This window comes from Ornithorhynchus anatinus, chromosome 14 (genome assembly GCF_004115215.2).
Source record: "Ornithorhynchus anatinus isolate Pmale09 chromosome 14, mOrnAna1.pri.v4, whole genome shotgun sequence".
NCBI classification, from domain to species: Eukaryota; Metazoa; Chordata; class Mammalia; order Monotremata; family Ornithorhynchidae; genus Ornithorhynchus; species Ornithorhynchus anatinus.
Genome location: NC_041741.1, coordinates 34,180,809 through 34,193,467, shown reverse-complemented (window position 1 = coordinate 34,193,467; position 12,659 = coordinate 34,180,809).

Here is a 12,659-nt window from a genome sequence, read left to right as displayed (position 1 = left end):
AGGGAGGAAGGAAGACTGCAGGCCAGGGAAGGTGGGTGGGGAGGCACTGGTGTCAGGGACCACTATGTGAAAAATAACACTTTTAAAGAAGAAAGCACCCTGGTTCTGGGGCTGGGCCAGCATGGCAGGGAGACAGGAATGAGGGGCATGAAGGGCCGCATGGCAGCAGCAGCTCTTTTAACAGAAAAGCCCGGAGATGCTGGGTGGCAGGGGAGAGGGAAGTGAGTTTGGTGGAGGCAGGCAGGGCACCAGAAACCAGAGATGGCAGGTGGGGTTGGGGTGGTGTTTTTTTACCTGGACAGGAGGCCCTAGTGACTCCCAGGCTTCACGGACATTGTAGTGCCCACTCATCACTGTGCCACTGGGTCATTTTTCTTTCCACTGACATTAAGATCCGCTCGTTCTCTCTCATCCCAATCCCTCCAAATCCCACATTTCAGATGAAAACTCATCTTTCTTCCCCCCCTTTTTTCTTTCCAAATCTCCCCTCCTTAGGGAACGCAACATCGTTTCACCATGAGCTTTTCTTCCTCCCCATGGAACTGTCACAAGTACACTGAATACAATGACAATTGTTCACCAATCCCGTGCCCAGGACTGCAGGCTAAATTGAACAGCTGCTCTTACTGAAGACTCTTCCCTTGAAGGAAGTTAGAGATACAGTCCGGCTCCCCCGACCCCCACCCCACAAAAATACAAAAGATCATCTACTACAAAAGTAACTGTTAGTTCCCAAGTTATCCAGCAGAGGGTACTAAATTGCAATATATTAAGAGCTCCCCTTCACACTCCCCTAGAGTTCACGACCTCAAAAATGTTATCTCTTCTAGCCCAGAAAATCGATCAATTAATCAATCGAAATATCCAGGGATTACTGTACTAAGCACTTGGGAGAATACAACACAAAAATATAACAGATACGTGACCTGCCCACAACCAAGACTAATTCCAGAAAGATGGGTTTACTACCAGAGTTCTCTCCTGATTCTTGTCTTCCCCTTCTTCTTATTACTTCTTCCTCCCACCTTTTCAAATTGGGAGTTCCCCAAGCCTCTACCCTGCGTCCTCAGTCAATCAATCCTCTTTATTGGGTGAGTACTATGTGCAGAGCACTGTACTAAGCCCATGGGGGGGTACATATAATAGAGTTGGTAGACATGTTCTCTGCCCATAATGAGTTGACAGTCTCTAGGACAGATTATCATCCATTCGCATAGCTTCAGCTCCCACCTCTAGAGATTACTCTGTAATCAACATTTCCAGCCCTATCCTGTCACCTGCTTTACAAATCTCTTATTTCCTCCAAGTCATCTCCATCAGTGGTACTTTAACCTCAATGTTAAAAACTGAATTTTCTCCTCTTCCTAACTTTCCCATCGCTTTGGGAATACCATCTTTTCCCTGTTCCAAAAGCCTGAAATCTTCGAATGCTGTCTGTAATTTACCTCCCATATTTTCAGTCTGTAAATCATGCCAGTTCTTCCAACGTAATACTTCACAGATCCACACTCTTACATCTGGTTCAAACCTTCATTGCCTACAGCTGGATTACTGTAACAGCCTCCTATTGATGTCCCTGCTTCATGTCTCTCCCTTTTTCAGACTCCTAAATACAGCAAATATTCTGTCTCCTCATAAAACCATTCAAAATACCTCATTCGCCCCCCCGACCCCCCGACCTATGGGCACCCTCCCCCGCAACGCAAACCTCTAATGACTATTCATTTCTTATACCAAAAGATAAAAATTCTTTACTGTTGGACTCAAGCATCTCCACTGGATTCAAGAGACAGACATTAATACAAATAAATTATGGATATTACATAAATCTTGTGGGGTGTGGGGTGAATAAAGGGAGCAAACCAGTGTGATGCAGAAGGGAGTGGGAGAGAAGGAAATGAGGGTTTAGTCATGGAAGGCTTCTTGGAGGAAATGTGCATTAAATACAGCTTTGAGGGTGGGGAGAGTACTTGTCAGATATAAAGAGGGAGGGCCAGAGGTAGGACATGGAGAAGAGACTGGCGACAAGGTTGAGGTACAGTAAGTAGGCTGGCATTGAGGAGCAAAGTGTGCAGGCTGGGTTGTAGAAGAAGTTGTTGTGAAGTGAGGTAGCAGGGGGCAAGGTGACTGAGTGCTTTAAAGCCAATAGTAAGGAGTTTCTCCTTGCCTCTTTGTTGTGGGTGGGTAATCACTGGAGGTTCTTGAGGAGTGGGGAAACATGGACTGATGGTTTTTGTAGAAAAATAATCTGGACAGAAGAGTGAAGTATGGACTGAAGTGGGGAGAGACAAGAGAAAGGGAGGTCAGCAAGGAGGCTGATACAGTAATTAAGGAGGGATAGGATAAATGTCTGGATTAATGTGGCAGCAGTTCGGGTGGAGGGGAAAGGGCAGATTTTGGCATAGTCGTGAAGGTTGAACCAAGAGGATATTACCAAAATTCCACTGGCACTCAAGAAATGTGTAGTAATAACAGGGGCAAATTTAATACAGAACACCCCCAACTGGTATGGGGGGAGCAGGGGAAAAGCAGTTTTGCAGATGATTGCTTGCCTGAGTTTGTGAAACAATGTCATTTAATTTACTGCCTAATGTTGACTGGGAGAGGTTTGGGATTAGAAGTCTGTGTTAGCTGGTGAACTGGATGTATCATCATCATCTTCATCACCATCAATAGTATTTATTGAGCGCTAATTATGTGCAGACCACAATACTAGGAGGTTGGACGCTCTACTGAAGAAACTGTAAAGCTGGCTTAAATAGGAAGGACATTAAGGTTCCTATGGTGAACCTGGAAAACTACCGATTTGATGCACATGCTTTGAAAAATTCCTTCAAGATATGACAGCTGCCAAAGCCATTTGCCTACTCACCTAAGAGTATGTTCAGTGTACTCAGTTTCACTTAAGAAAACAAACTTCATTCATTCATTTCTACCTATATGTGCATTTCTTTCGGGGAGGGTAAGCCAGTGAAATTATTGCATGACTATGTAGGCATTACAAAGCAGTTATCTAGATAGCATCTAACATTTATTTGACCGGTCACATAAGGTCTGGATAACATTTCTAAAGGTGTCGGGAAACATTTCCTTTGCAAAGACATATGGCGTTGTAATGAACTTCTTGATATTTTCTGGCCAAACAGAAACAACAATGGATCAAATTCTCAATCTGCCCATCTGTCTATTCAGATTGTCATGGCACTAAGCACTGTTTTCATAGCATGACATATGGGTTCCATTCCACGAAAAGCCCCCATCAGTCTACTTGGAGACTTGGTACAGGATGTTACAAAGGGATTTAGAAATTATCATCCTGTTAGGCTTAGTATGTAGAAGAGGGTTCAAAAAATGAAATAGATTCTTCATCTGTAAATCTTCTGGACGATGCATTTGAATTATTTTGTGGATTAAACAGATTCCACAAGAACATGCCACGGAGGACTGACCCCAGGCCAAACCACATTCATCCCATTGTAGCCAGAAAACAGAATTTCCCCCTGTTCCTTCTGCCTATGTGACACTCAGACCCCAAGTGTCACTCTCATTCTTCCTTTCCCAAGGCTAGTGGGTGGATTGGCATGGAGGCTCTGAAAATGATTCATTCACAGTTTGCACATCATAAACTCGACACCACTGAGGTACAATTCTGTAGGCCCTGAGCCCCCCACCCCCACAATATTGGGTTTCTCTTTACTCTTGGGAGCTGTGGACACAAACACTTATCCCTTGAGCTTACGTCTCAAGAATTCGCCTCAGAAAATCCACTTCTCCATTTTATGACTGAATTTAAGCAGTTTGGATGACAGCAATCACCTCTAACCTGTGGGTGGTTTTAATGAGATTAGTCATTAAATACACAGAAGAGTAACTAATCTATAGAGATAAGCAACCTTTTTTCTGAGGAAAGAGTATCATTGTGTACTCTTATCTCCTGCTTCTCAAAGTTCATTTAGTGTTGGGAGTGGGGAGAGAGGAGAAGGGATAGTGCCTTGTGAGTAGGGAATGTGTCTACCAACTCTGCTATATTGTTCTCTCCCAAGAGCTGAGTACAGTACTCTGCACACAGTAAGCATTCTGTAAATACCACTGACTGCTTGATTTTACATTTCCTTCCTTGGATAGGAAGGTGTTCTGCTTGGCTAACATCATGAGAGCCAACTCCCCAGCTCACAATTAAAAAAATCAACTTTAGGAAAAGTAAGACTCTGGGTAAACTAGGTCAGAGGAAAGGAGCTGACCTATTTCTGATGGAGAAATCTGACCTTGTCTAGTTCCATTTCTTGGACTCAAAATACAAACAGGGTTCTTTCCTCTGGGCACTGAATCATGAATACTGTCTTGAAACATCCATTACTGGCTCAGCATGTGGACTTCCAGACAGTACTATATTAGCTTCCTTAAATGCACCATCATAAAGTGACAATAGTTTTTTTTAGATTATTTTAATACAACTTTACAGAGAGCTCCTTGCCTACATATCTGGATTTAGGAAAAACTGACCTAAGCAAGTAAAAGAGGAAAACTAATTTTATTCATTTTTTCCTCCCATTAAAGTCTAAACTCCCTGAGTGAAGGGAATATGTTTTTTCCTTCTTTTGCATTCTCCCAATCACTTAGAACAATGTTTTGCATATAGCAAATGTTTAATATCCTGATTAATTGATGGATACTCTGCAGGAATGGTGAGGCCGGTTTGGAGGACTCTTTGACCACATAATCTCCCCTTCCTGACTGCGCCATTGGGTAGCTTCATGCTGAAAAAAGAAGCTCAAGAAGGAGGTATGTGGAGGAAAAGGGCTCATTTAGCTCTCCCCCTTCTACCTAACCTCACTCATCTCACTAGAATCCAGCTCACACACTTCGCTCTTCTCCCGCTCTCTTCTATGACAACCGTGCACTTGGATTTGCACCCTTTATTCACTTCTCCCTCAGCCCCATAGCACTTCTGAACATATCCATAATTTATTTAATCTCCATCTCCCCCTCTGGATTGTAAGATCATTGTGGGCAGGGAACATGTCTACCAACTCTGTTATATTGTACTTCCCCAAGAACAAATATAGTGCCCTACGCAAGCATTCAATAAATAAAATTGATTAGTTGGCTCCTCTAATGCCAATGTACTCACTAACACTAGCGAAGCGGCGTGGCTTAATGGAAGGAGTATGGGCTTGGGAGTCAGAGGTTGTGAGTTCTAATCCTGGCTCCGCCACTTATCAGTTGTGTGACTTTGGGCAAGCCACTTAACTTCTCTGCGCCTCAGTTACCTAATCTGTAAATAGGGATTAAGACTGTGAGCCCCATGTGGGAAAACTTGATTACCTTGTATCTACCCCAGTGCTAAGAACAGTGCTTGGCACATCGTAAGTGCTTAACAAATAAATGCTTGTGCTTAAAAGTAAGTGCTTAAAAACAAATGAGAAGCAGCGTGGCTCAGCGGAAAGAGCACGGGCTTTGGAGTCAGAGGTCATGGGTTCGAATCCCGGCTCGGCCACTTGTCAGCTGTGTGACTTTGGGCAAGTCACTTAACTTCTCGGTGCCTCAGTTACCTCATCTGTAAAATGGGGATGAAGACTGTGAGCCCCACGTGGGACAACCTGCTTCCCCTGTGTCTACCCCAGCGCTTAGAACAGTGCTCGGCACATAGTAAGCGCTTAACAAATACCAACATTATTATTATTATTAAATACCATCATTATTAATACTTCAAAGTCACCTGTCTCACTGTTGACCCTTTGCTCATGTTCTCTCTCTAGCCTGGAATTCCCTCTCCATCTTCATAATCAATTGTATTTCTGACAGACCATCACTCTCCCCAACCTCAAAGCTCTACTACAATCCTATCTCCTGGAAGAGGCTGTCCCTGACTAACCTCTCATTTCCCCATCCTACCCTCACTCCCTTCTGCACTGCCTAAGCACTTGGATCTGTATCTTGTAAGCAATTGGATACCCTCTCCACCTCCAGCCCCACAGCACTTATGCACACATCCTTACACTCTGCCATTTCCCCTCTTGTAAACTGTTTTAATATCCGTCTGCCTCACTAGACTACAAGCTCTTTGACTGCAGGGATTGTACCCACCAACTCTAATATACTGTACTTTCCTGAGTGCTTAGTACAGTGCACAGTACTGACTGGTTGACTGATTAAGAAGGAGACTGTGAAACTGTTAGTGAAAAGGTAAAAACATTAATTCCCTTAACTTGTAAGACAAAGGGCAATCACCCACATTGCCCTATGGGTTCTCTTCTTTTATGTGGTGTACCCCAGTGCAACCATATTTGAGTTTTTACTTTTTAACTCATTGGAATAAGAGCTAAATATTTCCCAAATCAACTGCTAAAATTAAAACCCCAAACCTGCTTCCATTAAACATTGTAACCACAGCCATCCTTGTGTCGGTTTTGTAGAAGCCTTTAGCTTTATTGTCCTCCAGGATTTGGGCACTATTCTCTGGGAGCCACCTTCTTCTCTACTGGGTATTTGGGTATTTTGTACCCTGCATTCAGGCTGCTACAGCTGAGTTGAACATTTTGTATGTGAGGAGTCAAAAGGAAAATTTCACTTTAAGAGAAAAAAAGCTATCTTTCATATAATGTGGATAAACAATGCCTGGAGAAGGAGATTAGCAATCAGGAATTTTAGGCTAATTCCAAACTGGATACTCAGACAGGATTGGTAAGGCCCTAGGGAGAATGAAACATTTTTCTCAACTACTCATCTATTACAAAGCACCTGGGACTTGTCTATATAATGACTTCTGAAATAACCCTAGAGCCTCCTGAAGTGTCTTTTTTGTAATGTTGCAATCACTGGGTGGAAGAAGAGTAGTTTAGGGATAAAATGGTTTTTCAGCACTATTGGAGAATCCCTAAACAGAGTAGCTCTGGAGGGCGAATTTGGTCACTGGTGAGGGAGCGTCACGTTTACAGGGACATAATTTAATTTTATTAAATACAAAGTATCAAGCACTTGGCTGCTACTGTTGCCACTCAGAGAAGGTTAGCGGCTAGAACTAGTAGCTGTCCAGAGGAATTACAAGCAGTGCCAAATTTGTAGCGGAAGAGGGGCTGAATCTCACCACGTCCCACTGCCAAAAAGCACTCAATAAATAGGATTGACTGATTGACTACCAGAGTGCCAGGTAGTTGAATCTATATTCTGAGCAGTGGGGATGGACAATGTGGTTGGAGGAGGTGCTCTATACACAGTACATGCTCCATAAAGTGATTGGTGGAAGAAATTGTAGACAGGCAAGAGACACGGGACAGAATGCGGGGTAAATTTTAGGACAACGGTAGATTGGCATTGTGTGGTCTCATGGTTGCTATGGCACAGATGGGAGGAAGATTAATGTCTGTCTCCCCCTCTAGACGGTAAGCTCACTGTGGGCAGGGAATATGTCTGTTATACTATATTCTCCCAGGTGCTTAGTACAGTGCTCTGCACAAAGTGCTCAATAAATACCATTGCATGAATGAATGAACTTCAAGTTTTCCCTTAGTAGACCACGCAGATCCTGACCAAGGGTGCTGTGACTGAGACAGCCCCTCATATAATCAATCATTCAATCAATCATTCAATCAATCATTCAATGGTATTTATTGAGTACTTATCATGTGCAGAGCACTGTACTAAGTGATTGGGAGAGTTCACTACAACAGAATTAGTAGGCACATTCCCTGCCCACCAGAAACTTAATGTCTCGTGGGGAAGACAGACATTAAAATAAATTATGGGTATGTCCATAAATGCTGGGGGCTGAAGGTGGGGTGAATATCAAGTGCTTAAAGGGTACAGATCCAAGCGCACAGGCGACACAGAAGGGAGAGGTAGCGAGGGAAGTGATGGCTTAGTCAGGGAAGGTCTCTTGGAGGAGCTGTGATTTTAATGGGGACTGAAGGTGGAAGAGCGGTGGGCTATTGTATATGAAGAGGGAGAAAGTGCCAGGCGAGAGGGAGGACATGGATTCTGCAGCGAGATAGACAAGATTGATACACAGTGAGTATTCGGGTGATGGAGGAATGGAAGCATGTGGGCTGGGTTATAGTAGGAGATCGATGAAGTAAGATAGGAGGGGGCAAGCTGACTGAGTACTTTAAAGATGATGGTGAGGCATCTCATTTGATATGGAGGTGGATGGGAAACCACTGAAGGTTCTTAAGGAGTGGGGAAACGTGGACTGAATTTTTTTCTCTCATAAAAATGATCTAGGAAGCAGAGTGAAGTTAGGACAGTAGTACTTATTGAGCACCTAATGTAGACAGAGCAAGGGACTATGTACTTGGGAAACTATGAAAGAATTAACTGACATGATCCTTGTCCTCAAGAAACCTATAATCTAGTAGTGGATACAGACACTAAGATATAATACAGATCTGAGGAGGCAGTAAAATATAAAGAAATGTCTTTAAGTATCCTCTTGCTTAGGTGGAGCGAAAGTACTGAAGTTGGGGAATTTTAAAGTGTCATAAATTAAATCACTACTATACGGCCTTTGAACTCTGCTAAGGTAATTCTCCAGGGAAAGCAAATGGGGGTGGAGCTGAAGTTTTTAATAGCTCTTTAATTGCCCTGAATGCCCTGCCCTGAATTGCCCATTCAAGGAATGGGAGCAAATAACTGCCCTTATTATTGCATTAGAAGCCCAAGATTTTCTAGGAACCACTTTATCTATTAGGTTTGGTAGCTGATAATGAGAATTTTCTTCTTGTTTTGGAAATCCGTGATTGTCTGAACACATTAATATTTGTAGATTATTTTTAATCCCCTAGGAAATGGTACTGGCAATTGATCGTAACCTGCATTTCATTTCTTTTGTTGGTAAAGTAATGATTTGCTGTTCTTCCCTACTGCTGCTAATTCTTTGCCATATAGATTAATTCAATGTAAAAAAAATCAAATAAGTCAAGAGAAAAACATCTAGTGTTTTATGTAGAAAGGACAACTGGGACTCTGGAATGATTGATTCTAGCCTTCATCCACAACTGTTAACAAGATAGCTAATCTTTAAAAAGGTAGCATCTCTTTCTAAGTCTTTGAGCTCTTGAAAAGCCACTCAAGACCACCAGATTTCCTTTAAAAGGGGATATATTTGGATCATGTCTTTTATATCCCTGAAGATTAAAATACTGGAACTTCATCAACTATAAAAGGGATCTTTTTTATAACAGAATCCAATCACATAAAAGTAGGAGGAAAAAATAATGAAGTTCAGTATCAGAGCATGAATTTAATATCCCAAACCACAACTGGTATAAACTAGATTGAAGTAGTCAGAAGAGCCTATAGATTTCCCTGGTACTTCAGAGAATTTCCTAGTTTAAAATACATACACTTATACCTGTTTTCAACACAATACAAACCTGATTATGATTAGTACTCCCTACAGACGATACCCAGTGTATTAGGCCTTGTAAAGTTGTGCAGAATAAACATCAGAACGAAAAGAGTTAGCATTCTCTTAAGATTCATGAAAACTGAGGGATCGAGGATGTTGAAAAATCAAACTGACCAGACAAAAGGATTCAGGGTGCAAATAATAATAATGATGGCATTTGTTAAGCACTTACTATGTGCAAAGCACTGTTATAAACACTGATGTAAACACCGTATTAACCTTGTTTATGATAAGTTTGTGGATGACCTGAATCTTAGGTGGAAGCTATCACTTTTAGGGAAAGATATGATATTCAAGAAACCTTGGTAATTTGAATGAAGCAAGCACAGACACAAATTCACAGACACAGTGGATATTACCTATAAGAATAAAAACAAACAACAACGTGGAAAGCTGTCTTTTAAAGATGATCCAAATGACACTGAGGCTCAACCCATTTGTGTGGCCATTACGACTGCCTGACAGTGAAACTTTCACATTATTGATCATTGTTGGACACATTCCAAATTGCATAAATCATAACACATAGACACATCCAAATTACCCAGGCATGTGACACATCTGGGAATGAAGTTACATAACAGAAGCTTCTGGCAGCATCAACACAGCCCTTATTGGTTAGAAAACCCATCTGCACCTACGAATGTTTCTAACACTGGAGGGGTCTCTGTAAGGCATCCAGAACACCAGGACTGGTTTGGCAGCCCTCAGGTCAGATTATCTGTAAAAAAGCAAGCTGTGCATCACTACCTTACAACTTCCTCATGATGTGACAATCAATCCATGGCATTTTTTTATGTTATTCATTAAGCGCTTACTATGTGCTAAGCACTGTACTAAACACTGGGGAAGATACAAGCTAATCACGTTGGACACAGTTTACATCCCATTTTACAGATGAGATAACAGAGGCACAGAGAAGTTAAGTGATTTGACCCACGTCCCACAGCAGATGAGTGTAGGAGCTGGGATTAGAACTCAGGTCTTTCTGTCTTCTAGGCTACTCTGCAGTGTGCAGAGCACTGTACTAAGCACTTGGAAGAGTACGATACAACATAGCTGGTGGACATGTTTCCTGCCCACAAGGAGCTTACAGTCTAGAGGGGGAGACAGACATTAATAGAAATAAATATATTACGGCTAAAATGAATATCTATTGAAGTGTACCATGTGGAATAAAAACCAGGGAAATAATGTGTTGGCTAGTGATGGGACTCTAAGACTGAAGAGGATAAAGCCTGCAGACACTAAAACCAGAGCATCCCTGGAGAGTGTTTATGGACCTATAAACAACGCCTCAGCACCAGGTAAGAACACAGATGACTGCACCTTCATCGCAGTTAAGAAGGAAATTTGAATGAAATGGCAACAGCATTTCAACAGTCTCCTTAACATTCCTTCCACCCCTCAAGATAAGGCCTTCTGAAAATCAGTCAACCTGCCAAGAGGAAAGATGCGATTTGGGGGTCCAAATTTTCTGATATAAGACAATTAGACAGTGCTGCCTGACCAGGAAGTTACCACAGGTCCAATCACATGAAACGACTCAATCATAGTACTTGGAGAGGAAAGAGAGGAAGAGTCAGGGACAAAGAGCGCTCTGAACAGTTCTACTTGTTGTCTTTAAAAAAAGTTACCTGTATCCTGATTGACCAGGCTTTCAGTGCTCCTATTGTGAAGAACACACTTCTTCCCAGCAGTCCCAAATCCCCTAGGGATCCTGAGATTTGTAGTTCCTGGCCACTGAAGACAGTTTCATTTTTCATTACGGTCTCAGTGCACAAAACTGAGCATCTTAAAAGTCGGCTGACACGAGCAGTGGAGTAGCTGCTAAATATTTTTAATACATTTAGCAAACATTTATGAGCAGGATGGGTCTTTATCTAGCTCACTGAACTGACTCTCTAATTGCCTACGAGAACAGTAAATGACTCTAAGAACAACTCTTAGTTTTTACTGATCTCCGTTGATAATCCAAAGAAGTAAAAAGGCCATACATTATTAAATCCTATGCCAGCCACATCCAGTTTAAGATCGCGTAAGGCTTAGAGGAAGGAAGTGTGGGCTGATCACAGTGAATGGAGAGAACCGATAACCAAATCTGGTAATGAATAGTTTTAAATCCTAATTCTGCACCAACTCGGCTTCTATCTAGCTGGAAATGGCTTTTCTTTCAGTGCCTCTGATCTTTCGACCTGCAGAGCATGAAAACATAGGTATTTAACAGCCAGATTCTCCTCATTTCTAAATTATTCCCCGACAGTCACTTAACACCTTGAGGAGATGGATTATCCCTTGCATAGCCTCTAGAACACCATTTCACTGCACTAGATTGAACCAGTGGTATCGGCTAATTCAAAATCCCCAGCCAAGTGTTCTGGCTAGCCTCTTAAAACCTTTATTTGGTGCTGCACTTCAAGGACCCCAGCTTGTTTCACTCAAGCACGGGTGGACATTTTCAGCTGTACCAAATCTAATCTACATGCACTGCTGTTCACCTGACAGTGAGATCAGCTGTCTCTTCGCCTCGTTAACAGCCTGTTGCCGTCAGCTAGCCAGACTTGCCAGAGTGTGTCCGTTATATTGTTCTGCTGTATTCTCCCAGGCGTTTAGTACAGTGCTCTGCACAAAGCATATGCTCAATAAATATGATTGTTATTGCAGCATTGAACAGAAAAAGTAATCCTGAGGAAGGACAGTTTACAGAAATGTCTGCTTAGATGCTACTCTGTCCTTTGAGATGCTACTTCTGTCCCTTGAGCAAGGCTGGCTGGCTTAGGCTTTGCGATAGAAGATTTGTTTTGAGCTTCCTAAATCTGTCCAGAGGCGTTTGTTTCATTCATTCAATCGTATTTATTGAGCACTTACTGTGTGCAAAGCACTATCTTAAGTGTTTGGGAGAGTACAATGTAACAACAAATAGACACATTCCTGCCCACAGTGAGCTAAAGCGCTATCTTACCATCACCCGTACCTATGCCATGGGAGATTTCAACATATATGAAGGCAGGGATGCAGAAACATGGAGAAAAAGCATTCGACCATATAGAATTGGAACATGTTCCTCCTCAAAGAAAGTGCTAAACACCAGCTTTTGATCACCAACATAATAATGCAGCAAAGATCTAAGCATCAGGCCCTATATCACTGCTCAACTGCAAGACCAGAAAGATATTCATATTACTACTGCTCTGGTTGGGACACCCTTTCCACTAGGTATATAAGAATGTATCATAAAGTAGCATCCAAGCGA